Below are 16,682 nucleotides of genomic sequence, written 5' to 3' on the forward strand. Positions count from 1 at the left end.
GTCATTCTCAGGCCCTTATCTCAAATGCGTAAGCCCAGAAGAAGCCCAGAGCGTTCTAGCAGAACTCCATGAAGGCGAATGCAGGAACCATACAGGGGGCCGCAGTCTTGCACACCGAGTGATCACCGCTGGATATTACTGGCCGACCATACGCACCGATTCGACCGCTTACATGAAGAAGTGCGACAGCTGTCAGAGGTTTGCCCATGTCTCACACCTCCCACCAGAGCGACTCCATTCCATCCTCATACCTTGGCCATTCATGAAGTGGGGAATGGACATCGTGGGAAAGCTACCTACTGCACCCAGGCAACGAGTCTTCATGTTGGCTGTGACAGACTACTTTACCAAGTGGATCGAAGCCGAAGCCTTCGCACAAGTCAGAGATCGAGAGGTAAAAGCCTTCATCTAGAAGAATGTCATCTGTAGGTTCGGGATACTGAAGGAGATCGTCACCGATAATGGTTCCCAGTTCATTAGCTCAGGCTTCAGAGATTATTGTGACAACTGGGGAATCAAACCGAGCTTCTCAACTCCCCGCAACCCCCAGTCTAACGGCCAGGCCGAGTCATCAAACAAGACCATCATTCAGACATTGAAGAAGCGATTGTAGAAAGCTAAGGGCGCATGGGCAGACGAGCTACCAGGAGTCCTCTGGTCATACCGAACCACGGCTCGATCATCAACGGGTGAAACCCCGTTCTCCTTCACATACGGTTCTGAAGCAGTCATCCCAGTTGAAATATCAGTTCCATCCACTAGGCTCCAATGGACGGACGAGGAATCAAACTGTCACAACCTTTGCCAAAACCTAGACACTGTGGACGAGCTACAGGAACGGGCGAGCATCCACAACGCAGTTTACCAGCAACAGGCCGCCCGACATTATAACCGCAATGTGAGGATCTGTACTTTCAAGATAGGTGACTGGGTTTTCTACAGGGTCTTCCAAAACACCAAGGAGATCAACTCTGGCAAACTCAGCCCCACCTGGGAAGGTCCCTACAAGATAATCAAAGCAGCAGGGAAGGGCGGCTACAAACTCTAGACCCCCGAGGGCAAAGACATCAACAACAGTTGGAATGCCATCCACCTCAAACGCTACTACTACTAGGTGAACTTCGTTTGTCATTTTTTTTCATTTTAAAAAGGATGAGTGGACCTATCCACCTCCTCTTAGACAGTCTGCCTCATGGCCAGAAATTTAATGAAGTATTATTCAGAAGTCTTTTGTCTCCAAACCGACCCTGGTCGATGAATTAATGTCACCTTCAGATCGGCCATGTCGATAAACATACTAACGCCTTCAAATCGGCCCTGCCCGATAAACGTACGTACACCTTCGAATCGATCATGCTCGATTCATGATGACACTTTCTGATCAGCCATCCCGATAAACGTACTAACGCCTTCAAATCGGTCCTGCCCGATAAACGTACATACACCTTCGAATCAACCTTGCTTGATTCACGATGGCACCTTCAGATCGGCCATGCCGATAAACGTACTAACGCCTTCAAATCGACCCTGCCCGATAAACGTACGTACACCTTCGAATCGACTCTACTTGATTCACGATGACACCTTCAGATCGGTCATGCCGATAAACGTACTAACGCCTTCAAATCGATCATGCCCGATAAACGTACGTACACCTTCAAATCGACCCTACTCAATTTACGATGACACCTTCAGATCAGCCATACTGATAAACGTACTAACGCTTTCAAATCGGCCTTGCTCGATAAACGTACGTACACCTTCGAATCGACTCTGCTCGATCCACACTGACACCTTCAGATCGGCCATGCCGATAACTGTACTAACGCCTTCAAATCGGCCCTGCCCAATAAACGTATGCACACCTTCGAATCGACCCTACTCAATTCACGAGGACACCTTCATATCGGCCCTACGCAATAAACGTACTTACACCGCCGATTCGACCCTGTTCGATTCACAATGACATCCTCCGATCGGCCCTACCCGATTCGCGAGTTGCACCTTAGTATTGGCCCCACACGGTCTATGACACTCAGCACGACTTATGATCCACACCACCCAATCGGCCCGATCCAACCCAAGAACTGAACTAAAGTTTAACTTCGTTCATCCAAGGGAATGTGCACTTGGTCGACCAGACCGAATGAATGGTCCTTACACCATTGACAAGCGAAGCACTAACCCAACCCAACCCAACATAAGGCCTACATGCCCTAGCCACTGGGCCACTCTAAAGCAACATACACGACGTAGTGCACCTACAAGTAAAGAAACAACAGTTCATTCATCCAAGGAGATAGCATCAGAACTCAAAATAGTCAAATGTTACATATATAACATCAAACAGAATACAAAAAATGGCACACATGCCAGACAAAAAGGCATCGCAGGCCCCAAAATACATAAATAAAGAAAAAAGCTAAGTATCCTCAGCACGAGCTTCATCCTCCATCGCCGAATCGGTCACCATGTCCGCGCTGCCAGCGCTCGGCCCAGCAGCCTGGTCGCCCGCATCATCAACACCCGATGGCCTCGGCTAGTTGAGGTCAAGCATCTGCTCGTCGTCCTGTCCCCCCGGATGACTACCCTCTTCTTCCAGTAACTCCTGCATGAGCAAGATGTCTTCATCCGGATCCCAATGAGAGGTCCGTCCTTCTTTAAACTCCAACATGAGCTCACCTCGGGCCTTAATGATAGCATCATCAGCAATGGAGATGCACTGCTCCCTGAGAGACTCGATCTTTACGGTTCTCTCGGCCAACTCGCGCCTCAGTCTCTCAACCTCATGCTCACTATCCCTCAGACAATGCTGAAACTCTTGCTTGGCCTTCCAGGCCGCCATCTCCTTCTAGCGCAGGTTGGTGTTGGCCTTGGACACATCCTGTATACGTTTCTCCTGCGCCACGACGGACTTCCTCAGGTGAAGACTGCTAGTGAGTACCTGCACAATAAAACATTGCAATCAGAATGAGATCCAGAAACAAAAATCATCAAACACTACTGTAATACCTGAATGGCGCGGGCTACCCCCCAATCAGTTGCAGCAACTGCACCCATCTGGTTAAGTCGCGCCTCGTCCGCCGGGAACAAAAATGAGTCGTCCAACTTACTCATGATAGTCGCATCAGAGTAAGTCGATGCATTAGCCGGAATCGTGATGGTAATCGTTTCGGCCTCTTTATCCACAACCGCGATCTGGGACGACCCGGCTCCAACTGCAGGCTGTTAACTTGGCGGCTGCCGACTCGGTGGCGTCGCTAGCACATCTTCTGCTCCTTTGTCTTCCCTGGCTAAAGACTCCTCCTCCTCTTCTCGCGGCGTCGGGCAATAGATTCACTCGTGCTCGGGACGGTCAACTTCTTCATCAGTGACTCTGCAAGTGCAAACTCTCCAACGGTTAGTGGGTTCAGCTCGGACTCACCAAAAATGATATGATTGCAGTGTCGACTCAGAAGCACATCCCAAGTCTGCTTCAGCGAGGAGAAAGGAGTACCTCTCTGTATCGCCTCTACCTAGGCCCAAAGAATGTTGGTCCTAAGGTTGGACTCTGCTAGCACTACTCGTCAATCCCTCTGCTCTAATGGGATGGCTAACACTCTCTGGGTCGCTACGTTCAAGCCGTCTCCGCTCTGCCCAGCCCGATTGAACTCAAGCTCTGCAAACAAAAAACACAATCAAGATTTAGTAATCAAAAGTACGAAAGAAACAACTAAGTTCTCACCAGTAGCTCGCCAGCCGATCAGGATCTCGCCCTGTCCTCTCTCTCCAAATACAGCTTGATCCCTGAGGTAGAAATATCGGTCCTTCCAATTCTTATCACTGGACTGTAGGTCGGTCACCAAGTGAGACCGATCATGCCTCAAGTTCAACAAGTAACGACCATTCTCTTTATCGTTCTCCTTCAAGAAGTACGAGTACAACAGCTCGTGTAGCCCGAACCTCACTTGGTTCCAAACACAGAGGTCTTCCAAAGCCATTAGCAGTCTCCAAGCATTCGGCATAAGTTGAGACGGGGCAATCATGAAGTGGTTCAGCACCTCCCAGACGAGGCGGGACACAGGCAACCTCAACCCGTCATAAAACCACTTCTCATAAACATTGATCCAGTCTTTGGCCTCCTAGTCAACCCGCTCGTACGACTGCGACATCCAGATATCAACCGAACTTTGAATGTGATACAAGGTCCGGATGTGCCACACATCACTATCTTTCAGCATGGGCGGATAATCTCTAGTCAAAATCCCGCTGCCTTGTTGGCTCGGCTCTTCCTTAAAGCCACTTCCGGAAGAAGACGGACTATCAACTCTTTTGGAGTCTTCCCCACTCCTACCATGCCTGCTTGAGCCACTCGGCCCAGTCTCACTCGACCCTAGAGCGGCTACACTAACTCCAATCGGCACGCCCACCAGAACGCCCCCCTCAGGCATCATCACTATAGTCGGGGCACGTTCGTACTCATCCCCTGGGTCTGCCACAATCCCGCTCGAACTAGCCGATTCAGAATCTGACATGTTGGATTGATCGACCCAAGCCTCGCTCCTTACTGCCAAAAATGCCAAGTGCCAACCACTCAACCCGAGACACCGACCTATTATCACTCGCCCCTCAGTACCGGTCTACCTCCCCGGATACAATTTAACCTAAACCTTGGTCGACCCTCCCGGTCGATCGATCCGACTCTGGATTCTAGCCTTTCTTGGCTCGCCCTGTGTGACCGACCCCGCCAATCCCTGATCGAGGTATCCCCTCGCTCGCCTTGGGCGACCAACTGGTCCTCAAGGTCAAATTCTACTCGCCCCTTCTCACCGATTAAGCAACTCAAATCAACCGGGAGGTCTGGACGACTGACCGATTCTACACTCCGCTCACCTTTTCCCACTCGGTTGGACGGACCGGACGACCGAACTCCCCTATAACACCAAGATGGCACCCTATTCGGTCAGGCAGACCGACCGAATGGACTTACGTCTAACTCGACTTCGCCTTCCCAAACACCATCCAAAACGTCCGAAGAAGGCCCAAAAAACCAGTTAGGACGCCGGAAACCCACCGAAAATACCAAAATTCATGCCTATTCTAAAAATCTATACTCAAAACACCTCAGAACAAGTCAAAAATATCCAGAGCTTAAAAACTTCATCCTATTCTTCCAAAACAAACACAAAGAAGAAACAAAAGACGCTATGAAAGAAGAGTGTTTACCGTGAAAAAGCCGGACTCTGCCGAAAGAAGCTGTCGTCATGAAAATGAAACCAAGAACACAGAAGAAAAAATCTTTTTCTGAAGAAAAACAGAGGAAAACTACAATGGGAGATTAACGGCCTGTTCACTTGTTTTTAAAAGAAAAACTGACAGGTTGAAACACGTGGCAGCCCACGATTGGCTATGAGTCAGAGCGTCTTTTCATTTTCCCGCCTCGAAAACAAGGATTTGATATCTGCCGAACACGTGACAAGCATCTACGGCACCTAGGAATCCGCACGATCAGTCCCAATCGCCCTACCTCCCTGACCGAGCCAGCTCGCGACCGCCAGAACAGGACCCAATAGGAGCCCATGATTCACGAGTCCAGGCAAGCTTACCGACCGACCAAACAGCTTCAGAACGGCCCGGGCCAATCTCCCCGTAGGTAAAAAGGTATAGGCACGACCCATTCGTCCTTCCAGAACGGACGAACCGACAGAGTTAAAGCTTCCATATTTCTTTCATTCGATCGCCCGAACACCCCGACCGAGCAAGCATCCAGTTTTATGCTTACGTTCATTCGACCCAGCCCGTCGAGTGGACACCGCGCCATAGTAACACCTCACCTCTTCAGTCAGTAGGACATACCGAATGAGCTTATGAGCCCCCGAATTCTCGTTGTTCGTTCCTTCGGCCCTTCACACCGATCGGGCACAGCACTCCATGACCGCATACTCCGGATCGGCAATGGATACCGAACGACCCCAAGACAAAAATCACTTGCAGGATCAGCTACACTAATAACCGGTCATCCCAGAAGAATGACCAAGCGCCCATCAATCGCTTCCTACTCTCTAACTTAAGAAACTCTTAACTCAGAGAGTGGGAGCCAAACTGTTAGGGCCAAAAATCGTCCTTGGCCCAAATAGGAAAATGGGCCCGACACTAAAGAATAAGCTAGGCCCAATCCCGATATGACCCAACCGGATTAGGCCCATTCGAAACAAGATATAGCTGGCCCAAACCACGTGGGCACGAGCCTCCTAATCCCAGTCCATTTCCTAGGTCCATGGGCGAATCCAGAGCCCATGACCCCCTCAGAATACTTTCCTACTCCTGATCAATCTCCCATTTAAAGTCACCTTCCTATTCCTGATCACTTTCCTACTCGGAGTTACTTTCCTGATCAGAATCACTTTCCTATCCAGACACTGGTAAGACAGCTTACCACGGCCCTAATTCTTCTAGGGTTTGCATCAAATTCATGCTAGGACTCCTACTTCTACCAGGATTGGGAGATCAGACAGTCACTATATAAGCAGAGGCCAGCCCTCTCACAAAGGATACTACATTACACCTTCACACCCGAAGCTTCTACTTGAGAGCTTCACTTCACCGCCGTAGTCACAGTCCCCAACTAGACTTCCGGTAACCTCTTACTTCCTAGCCCTCACTATATTAGCCTTTCAACCTTGCTGACTTGAGCGTCAGAGTGCCTATGGCAAACACCACCCCGGTGTTTCCCGTTCGCTTCACACGTGTGTTTTTCTACGTGTGCAAGTACAGCATATCGCTAGTAACCTCATCCTCACGGGATCAGACCCCCCTTCCGTACAGGTAGATTTTTACGTCTACATTTACTTAGAAAAAATATAGAAAAAGGTTTTTAGTTTGAATTACCAAAATAAATTAACATAAGAAATGATCAGGTCAAATTTCTAACATTGTAAAGGGATAAATTAATTTTGATGTTATGCGTAATTTTCTTGCGGCCGATTTGCGCCAACTGCCCAGGAGCGACACCAAGATTGAGCATCCAAAATCGCCCATGTGTCGCTCAACCAACGAATAACTTAGTCAACGAGCTTATTAGACCCTATGCATGATTGTTCTGACTTAAACATGNTCCTGCGCTATAAAGACAATGCGACGAGGGCGTCGCAGCATTAGGTGCGGGAGAATGTCACGACCAGCCTGCTTGCCCAAGCATGCTGCTCGTTACTTACCGATTAAGTATACTTCAGGGTGAAGCAGACTTAAGAGCTAAGTTAACTTAGGAACTAAGTTAACGACTCAGCAGCTAGGTTCGGCGACTAAGCACCTTCGTTTCCAAGGTTGCACATATGCTCGACACCCACGAGCTTCGTTTCCAAGGCTGCACCAATGTCCGACACCCAGGGTTTTCTTAATGCTGAAGCATGTAGCTTAGTCATAGTTAATTTGAGGTGCTTGAGCCTATAAATAGGCAACTCCACCATGTAAATCATATAACTTGAATTCCAGCAATACACAGAGTTTATATTTTCTCTATACTTCTCTCTCGTTTATATACTGTTAGCCTGTGAGCGTTAGGCTGCTTAGCTCATTTCCGACGAGTTAAGGCCGCACGAACTTAGCAAAGAAGTTAAGTGCGTGACATTACGGTGTCAAAAAAAGAAAGGAGAAGAATTATAGTTAACAATGTTTCAAGTTCCAAGTCCGCTAGTTCTCATAAGAAGGAAAGGCAGCGTTTTGGTTTGTTAATTCACATAACACGAACGATAGCGTTTTAGTGTTTCAGAAAAATATCTCTACACTCTTCCTATTCTCTGCAAATTGAGGACTGAAGAGACTAAGACTTAGAGTCCCTCTCTCTTTCTATTGAAGAAGAAGAAGATGATTCAATGGTCAAGATTATATGTATTTGTGTTTATTTCTAAAACACTTGATAGATTAGATTTGTTTTTACATGGATTGCCAACTCAGACGGCAAGTGTAGTATAAATAATTTTGTAAAATCATTTTATATTCACTCAATAAAAGATTGTCATACTTCATAATTTTTTGTCTATTTTTCTTCCAATCCTGTTAGGGTTATTGCATTTGAAGGAAGTTTTACAATAAACATATTAAAACTTGAATAAGAGAAGAAAAAGACCAAAAAAAAAAAATTTGGTTGCTTAAGAATTTTACTGTTTAAATTAAGTATTCGTTATATTGTAAGACTTTTGTGATCTTTTTAGAGTTGGGAAAAAGATTTTCTTGCATTGGAATAAGTTATTTTCCTAGAATAATATTAAAGGTCTCGTCGAAAACTTATAACAGATTGCAAAACAATGCAATTTGACGAATAAATGACATAATTAAGACGGATATAAATCAAGCTAAAAATTTTAAACGTGACAAACATTTTTGTTATTAAAGATAATTGTATTTTGATTGAGTTATTATACGGCATTAAAATAGACCATCTATATTATTAATTATTAAACTCTCTTCTTCATGTTAAATTAATCACTATGGAAAAATACCCTCTATAGGCGAGTCAGAATCCTACACAAGAAATTTCATTGAAAAAGTCCCTATACAACAACGCAATAAAATGGCGCTCAATTTAGATCGAAAATCAGCATTGTTTGCACCGCTTAAGTGCTCTATTATAACACAACAAATAAATAAATAAAAAAGGAAAAAAAATAAGAGTTGGAATCTTAATTAATATCCTTTTAACATTACATAACATGTAAATAGAAAATTATTTGAGTAACAACTCTTCAACTTCCATTATTATTCAAAGAGTTAGCGACTTTTTCCACCCAAAAAATGGCATAAAGGCACTTTCCATCTCGAACTTTTAAAATATCACTTTATCTCATAAAACACAAATTTGTTAGTAATTTTTGTTGTGAAGAAAGGCAGGATGGTCAAAAGCTAGTTAAAAAGAAGGGTAGAATGGACCTAGCATTACTCTAATAAAACCTAGTAAAAGAAATCACTTATTTTTGTATTTATATTCATAATCAATTTTAAAATGCTCAAATTAATCACTTGCAACCACCCATAAATTATAGCAAGAGAATTTCTTATTAATATTTTTTTTAAATGAAAAACCAATTTTAAAAAAAAAAACATTTTCAACAACTTTTTATCATGAACTATAACATAATTTAATTAATTACCTATAATTCATTAACCATATACATAATAATTGAACAAAATTACTATCCTGTAATATTTATATGAGTTAACAACTGAAGATATATTCATTTTCTTCACTGGAAAAAGGAAAAACAAAAACAGGTAAATAATGTTCTTAATAATTTTTGTCATAATAAAAAATATGCAATTAATTTATTCCCATTATATTATCAACATGTAATAAATCTATTAATAACAAGAATATTTTCCATTTTTAACATGGAATAGAGAAACACCGGACTTTACTGGTAATCTTATGATTTAATATAAACGAATTGATTTGCATTCTTATATGTTATATTCATGTAAGTGTTATGTTTAACAGTATAATATATAAACATGTTAAAACTTGAATAAGAGAATAATAAGACTGATAGGAACCCACTCCCAAATTGATAGAATTTGGCTGAGTAATGGGCCTTTAATAGGAATTAAGCTAAGTAATAGGTCTTTGATAAAAATTGAGTAGAACTCTCTTTGAAAAACCGACTTGCTAAGGGAAGGTGTCCAAGCCCTTAAAAAAATTGGTTGCTTAAGGGTCTGGTTGGGAGTTTTGTGGTAGCAGGTATGAGGAAAAACCATCGTAGCGGTTTTTTAAACACCCAACTTGTATTTGAGAGTTTATTTTCTAGCAGTTCTGATAATTTTTTAAAATGATAAATTCACATATATGCCCATAAAAATACCCCAATTTCAACTAGTACTTGGGAGTTTTGTTTTTCCAATTACAAGGTAAGTCTTCTTTATTTGTTTTTTACTTATTAGTACTTTATAAGTTCAAATGTGATAAAGTCTCTTTATCCTTCTTCGTCATTCTTTGCAGCTTCTAGAATGATAGAAAAATTGTAGCTCCACTTCTCTAAGAAAGCATCTAGAAATGAGATTTTAATATTTTTTTTTTTTTTTTTTTATGATTGCTCAAAATTATTTTATATTTAACATGGTTGGAGACGTGCATAATATGATTAAAAAAAAAATTTGGATATAATTGAAATAGTTTTATAGTAGATAAGGTGTTTGTGGAATAAAATTTTAAAACCAACCAAAATACCCCGATTTTGGGTGTTTTATAAGCCCTCAAAAATGCACTACACTTATCTAGGGGGGTTTTGAGCTAATCAAAACTAGTGCATAAAAAATCTGGCAAATAATGGTTTTAAAACACCTCAAAACAAGTCTAATTAAAAACCCTTCAAAACTAGTGGAAAAAAAACTCCCAAACAGAATCTAAAAACTCTACTGTTTGAATTAAGAGTTCATTCATATTGTAAGACTTTTATGATCTTTTATAGTTGGGAAAAATATTTTCTCGAACTAGAATAATTTATTTTCCTAGAATAAAGATCTCGTTGAAACTTATAACAGCTTGCAAAACAATGCAATTTGATGAATAAATGACAAAATTAAGACGAATATAAATCAAGCTATAAATATTAAATGCGACAAACATTTTTTTGTTATTGAGGATAATTGTTTTTTGATTGAGCTATTATACGGTATTAAAATAGACCATCTACACTTTTAACTATCAAACTCTCTCCTTCATTTTAAATTAATCACTATGGAAAAATACCCTCTATGGGCTGGTCAGATTCCAACCCAAGAACTTTCATTCGAAAAGTCCCTATACAGCGGCAAAATAAAACATCGCCCAATTTGGATCGAAAATCGATACTGTTTGCACAGCTTAAGTGCTCTATTATAACGCAACAGATAAATAAATAAAGAAGGAAAAAAAATAAGAGTTGGAATCTTAATTAATATCCTTTTAACATTACATAACATGAAATAGAAAATTGTATATTAATATATTGTATATTAAATATACTTCTAAACGAGGTTTTAGTATATTAATAAAGAGTTAACAACTTTTTCTTACCCAAATAATGGTTTGATGACACTTTGTCACCTATAGCTTTTAAAATACCACTTTTCTTCCCAAAAATACACTTTCTGATTAAACAGCAAACAAAGAACAAACTTGGTCCTTTCTTTTGAGGCTTTTGAAAAGGGAAAGCAGGTGAGTCTTTTGGTGGTGAAATATTAAATTTTAGTGGTCGTGATTAGTCGGAATTTGACTTGGGAGGAACAGCTACGCAAACCCTAAACGCTCGATTGCCAGCGATTAGCGAGGTCGGTGAGAGTAATGTTTGAAGGGTTTTAGTGAGTGATGATCAAGGAAGAGAATGGTGGTGGTCTGAAGTCGCAATGATGCCAAAATCGACCAACAGTTGGTAGGGTCAGCGAGAAAGTGTCATGAAATGTATTGTTTGATGGGAAAGTAGTATTTTAAAAGTCAGAGTGTGGGAAATGTCATTAAGTCATTATTTGGGCAGGAAAAAGACGTTTACTCTATACGTAGTTTGGTTCGAGGAATTTTTTATTACTAAAAATATAGGATTTCCACTAAGATAGATTACCTTGAAGATTAATAGGGGAAATATTATATCAATATGTTTGGTTAGATTGGTGAATATAAATAATTAATATGATTGGTTGGGAGGAATAAAATATTATCAAAGGGGTTTTTACTGAATTGCCCTTCTTTTTTAATATTATTATTATTATTTAGAGCATTACTTTTAACCTGCTACATTTGTGAATTTAGCTAAAACACCCCAACAACAAAAGTTTAAAATTTAACAAAATACACCCAGCCACCCAAGACAACTATCAGCCGCTAGCCACCACCGTCGGCCGCCGCCGGATGGCGCGTGATGGACAGGATCTACTGGATCGTATGCCGATTTGGCCGTTTCCGGCCATATCAAAGGTTGGAAACGGCCAGATGGTCGTGGATCTAGCTGTCCGGCCATTAATGGCTAGATTTGTGGCCGTTAACGGCAATGGATTTGGCCGAAATTGTAATGCTCACTTTGAGGTACATAGCTCATATATGTTTGTTTACCCTTAGTGTTGTTTGTTTGCCCTTAGTTAAGTTTATATGTTCTTAATAATGTTGGTTGCCCTGAGGTTTGGCGAAGGATTGGCGAAATTAGAAAATTGCAGACTTCGCCGGGGCAAAAAATAAAGTTCACCACGGCGACGTATGCTCTGGAATTTTTCGTCGAGATGAAGAAAAAATTTTGCCAGGGCTAAGAGCTGGCTTTGGGCCCATTACTTTTTATTTTATACCTATGTATGTTTAATATAGTATATTTTCCACGTATTCTAGCTAAGAAAGAAGGTATTACAGAAAATGGCCAAATTTATTCTGGTTGTTCACGGCCAGATCTATGGCCGTTTCCGGCCAGAACCAGCTGGTCGCGTGCCATTCCGACGACTAACTGCCTAAATCAATTATAGGCTTTTAAGTTTTAACATCAAAGAATAAGAGTATTAAAAATAACGAAAATACATGAGGTATTTACCTTAAAGATTCTTTGAGAAGCACAGTAAAAAATTAATACCTTTTTTACGACTTACTCTAACAAATAAAAGAGAAAAAAAAAATAATAAAAAGAAATGTCACCCAATGGCTTTTTTAATTACTGTTCATTTAACTGAGTTTATTTTAACTATTTATTAGTTAAAAGAATTTTTTTTATAGCAACAATGTTTTTTAAAAATAAAGTCAAAGGAATAAGATTAAAAAATACGGCTTTGTTTGGTTAGTTATTTAGAATAGCATTTTATGTTAAATAGCATTTTTGGGAAATAGAATAGGATTCTGTGAAGTTTTTTGTACGTTTAAGTAGCATTTTCTGGAAATATGTAGATTATTTTTAACCCCATAGGTTTGTTAATTTAACTAAACACCTTCAACAATAAAAATTTATAAATTAACAAAAATACCCACACTCACTCACATATTACCGGTAGTAGGCCACCATTGCCAGAATCTGCCAAAATGGCGCACAACAGGCTGAATCTGGCCAATCGTGCTTCGATATGGTCTTTTTCAACGAGATCCATTGTGGATCTAATCGGAAAAGACAAGATCTATAGCCATAAATCTGGCCGTTGACGGTCAAATTTGGCCAAATTTGATTGTTGTTGGTTGTCAAATCTCTGGTCATTGTCAACGGACAGAGGCTAGATCCAACCGGTTATGTGTCGTTATGGCGGCGACTGCTAGCGGGTGATAATGGCTTGGGTGGATGGGGGTATTTTTGTTAATTTTAAAACTTTCATTGATAAAGATAATTGTTAATGTTATATATATATATATATATATATATAAGGGTAAAATATATCTGCTAACATTATATAATTAAATCTACTCCAATCAAATAATTATTAACATAGTTTTGACATGACCCATAATTTAATAATTTCATGTTGACATTTAATAATAAAAATATTTGCGTTGTAGCCAACCCAACCTTGACTTACCATGTGTAAGAAATGATAAATCTTTTTGCTTTTGGTATACTTAGTCGGTTGTCAAATATTTGACTCACTAAGCTTGCTTTTTTAAAGAGGCTGACTGCCTTCCCGGCATCTCTCATGTTTAGTAACAGTAACATGCAGACCCATATATATATATATATATCAGAAAACAACACTTACACACTTATGATTTATCGATGTTAGGGAAACTCGCCGTTTAAAGGATAATAATTGGACTATTTCAAAGGGCATTACGTCAATCAAGCCATGACAAACTGATTCTGACTTCAGCTACGTGACCAATTATTTATCACCCAGGTTCAGTGACAACGTTGTAATATGAAAATAAATAAGAAATACTTTTTACTATTTAATCTTTCCAAGATTTAAGAAATTGTATGACAACATTGTATTGTCTCCAAAAACTAGATAATGGAAAATTCATAATCTACTATATATTATATATAAAATGGTATATTAATATACTTCTAAACGAGGTTTTAGTATATTAATAAAGAGTTAACGACTTTTTCTTACCCAAATAATGGTTTGATGACACTTTGTCACCCACAGACTTTTAAAAAACCATTTTTCTTCCCAAAAATACACTTTCTGATTGAACATCGAACAGAGAACAAACTTGATCCATTCTTTTGAGGCTTTTGAAAAGGAGAGGCGGGTGAGTCTTTTGGTGGTGAAATGTTAGATTTTAGTGGTCGTGATTAGTCGGAATTTGACTTGGGAGGGACAACTGCGCAAACCCTAAACGCTAGATTGCCAGCGATTAGCAAGGTCGGTGGGAGTAATGTTTGAGGGGTTTTAGTGAGTGATGATCGAGGAAGAGAATGGTGGTGGTCTGGAGTCGCAATGATGCCAAAATCGATCGACAGTTGGTGGGGTCGTGGAGAAAGTGTCATGAAATGTATTGTTTGGTGGGAAAGTAATATTTTAAAAGTCTGAGTGTGGGAAATGTCATTAAGTCATTATTTGGGTTGGAAAAAGACGTTTACTCTATACGTAGTTTGGTTCAAGGAATTTTTTATTACTAAAATTATAGGATTACCACTAAGATAGATTACCTTGAAGATTAATAGGGGAAATATTATATCAATATGTTTGGTTAGATTGATGAATATAAATAATTAATATGATTGGTTGGGAGGAATAAAATATTATCAGAGGATTTTTTACTGAATTGCCCTTCCTGTTTAATATTATTATTATTATTATTATTTAGAGCATTCCTTTTAACCTACTACATTTGTGAATTTAGCTAAAACACCCCAACAACAAAAGTTTAAAATTTAACAAAATACGCCAGCCACCCAAGACGACTATCGGCCACTAGCCACCACCGTCGACCGTCGCCGAATGGCGCATGATGGATAGGAGCTAGTCGATCGTGTGCCAATTTGGCTGTTTCCGGCCATATCGAAGGTTGGAAATGGCTAGATGGTCGTGGATCTAGCTGTCCAGCCATTAATTGCTAGATATGTGGCCGTTAACGGCCATAGATTTGATCGAAATTGTAATGCCCACTTTGAGGTACATAGCTCATATATGCTTATTTGCCCTTAGTGTTGTTTGTTTGCCCTTAGTTAAGTTTGTATGTTCTTAATAATGTTGGTTGCCCTGAGGTTTGGTGAAGGATTGGTGAAGTTAGAAAATTGAAGACTTCGCCGGGGTGAAGAATAAAGTTCGCCACAGCGACGTATGCTCTGGAATTTTTCGCCGAGGTGAAGAAAAATCTTCGCCGGGGCTAAGAGCTGGCTTTGGGCCCATTACTTTTTATTTTATACCTATGTATGTTTAATATAGTATATTTTCCACGTATTCTAGCTAAGAAAGAAGGTATTACAGAAAATGGTCAGATTTATTCTGGTTGTTAACAACTAGATCTATGGCCGTTTCCAGCCATAACCGGCCGGTCGTGTGCCATCCCGGCGACTGCCTAAATCAATTATAGGCTTTTAAGTTTTAACATCAAAGAATAAGAGTATTAAAAATAACGAAAATACATGAGGTATTTACCTTAAAGATTCTTTGAGGAGCACAGTAAAAAATTAATACCTTTTTTACGACTTACTCTAACAAATAAAAGAGAAAAAAAATAATAAAAAGAAATGTCACCCAGTGGCTTTTTTAATTACTGTTCATTTAACTGAGTTTATTTTAACTATTTATTAGTTAAAAGAATTTTTTTTATAGGACCAATATTTTAAAAAAATAAAGTCAAAGGAATAAGATTAAAAAATACGGCTTTGTTTGGTTAGTTATTTAGAATAGCATTTTATGTTAAATAGCATTTTTGGGAAATAGAATAGCATTCTGAGAAGTTTTTTGTACATTTCTAAGTAGCATTTTCTGGAAATATGTAGATTATTTTTAACCCTCTAGGTTTGTTAATTTAACTAAACACCCCCAACAATAAAAATTTAAAAATTGACAAAAACACCCCCACCCACTCACATATTGCCGGCAGTAGGCCACCATTGCCAGAAGGTGGCCAGAATCTGCCAAAATGGCACACAACAGGCTGAATCTGGCCAATCGTGCGTCGATATGACCTTTTCCAACGAGATCCACTATGGATCTAATCGGAAAAGACAAGATCTACAGCCATAGATCTGGCCGTTGACGGCCAAATTTGGTTGTTGTTGACGATTAGATCTCTGGTCGTTGTCAACGGCCAAGGGCTAGATCCAACCAGTCATGTGTCGTTATGGCGGCGACTGCTAGCGGGTGATAATGGCTTGGGTGGATGGGGGTGTTTTTGTTAATTTTAAAACTTTCATTGATAAAGGTAATTGTTAATGTTTTGAGTTGAATAGATTAGGATTGGATTTTGAAGAATATTTAAACAGAAGCATTTTGGGGGCTTTAGGATAGGATAGTGGGAGAAGAGTGTGCCAAACAGACCTACAAGTACCATTTCTTAATTTTTTTTTTTTTTATATTGAATCTAGAAAAAAAATAAATAAGAAATACTTTTTACTATTTAATCTTTCCAAGATTTAAGAAATTGTATGACAACATTGTATTGTCTCCAAAAACTAGATAATGGAAACATTTTCATAATCTAATATATATATATATATAAAAGGGTAAAATATATCTGCCAACATTATATAATTAAATATACTCCAATCAAATCATTATTAGCATAGTTTTGACATGACCCATAATTTAATAATTTCATGTTGACA

The sequence above is a fragment of the Pistacia vera genome, unplaced genomic scaffold (assembly GCF_008641045.1).
Source record: "Pistacia vera cultivar Batoury unplaced genomic scaffold, PisVer_v2 Contig744, whole genome shotgun sequence".
Lineage (NCBI taxonomy): Eukaryota > Viridiplantae > Streptophyta > Magnoliopsida > Sapindales > Anacardiaceae > Pistacia > Pistacia vera.